The sequence below is a fragment of the Stigmatopora nigra genome, chromosome 23 (assembly GCF_051989575.1).
Source record: "Stigmatopora nigra isolate UIUO_SnigA chromosome 23, RoL_Snig_1.1, whole genome shotgun sequence".
Lineage (NCBI taxonomy): Eukaryota > Metazoa > Chordata > Actinopteri > Syngnathiformes > Syngnathidae > Stigmatopora > Stigmatopora nigra.
This window is the reverse complement of record NC_135530.1, coordinates 7571234-7572163: the sequence shown is the minus strand read 5'-3', so window position 1 is coordinate 7572163 and position 930 is coordinate 7571234.

The window sequence follows — 930 nt, the reverse complement described above, 5'->3', positions numbered from 1 at the left end:
GTAGTATTTCGCCTTTAAAAAGACGGGTGAAATAATCAGACAGGTCCTTTGTTGTATTTCAAACCAACTTTAGTTATATCAAAGCAATTCACACAAAACATAATATACAATAACACTCAAATATATACATAGTAACATATTAACAACCCGTTATAATCCAAACAATGTACTTGTTGCAAAAACGATTATAACTTATGAGTATAGAAACTTGTTACCTTTTTGTTCCGGCCGTCATATTTTGCATACTTATTATGCTACCCTTATAACGGCGGCCGAAAGTAGCCTGCTGTAAACAATGCACCCGAGACTCGCACATTCACGCACACACATAAAAAAAGTAAACAACCAGCGGCCGAAGGTAGCTCGCTTTAAACAATACCCGAGACTCGCACATTTACGCGCACACATGAAAAAGTAAATAACCAGCGGCCGAAGGTAGCTTGCTGTAAACAATACCCGAGACTCGCACATTTACGCGCACACATAAAAAAAGTAAACAAGCATCACTAAGCATTACGTTCTTTCTCACATGCTACTATTGCCTCTTGCACATCTCACACTCAATCGTTATTCAAAACAAAGCAACATACCTTTAAAAAGACGGGTGAAATAATCAGACAGGTCCTTTGTTGTATTTCAAACCAACTTAGAGAAATGTCTGAATAGCCCGTTATTATACTATACCAAGGTCTATGACCATTGGTTAATCACTGCGTGACTTGCGCGTGCCCATTACGTCATCGCCGTGTGTTTAACGCATGCTACGCGGCATGAGTCCCTTTTTAACTTAACACCTGCACTCATGTATAACATCACCTACTTCACCCTGTCACAGTTGCTCCAGGGAAGTTTCTTGCCGTGTACCCTTCTCGCAATAATTGCCACCTCTTACTTGAGAACATTCCCACCCACAAAAGTAAGAAGGAGATC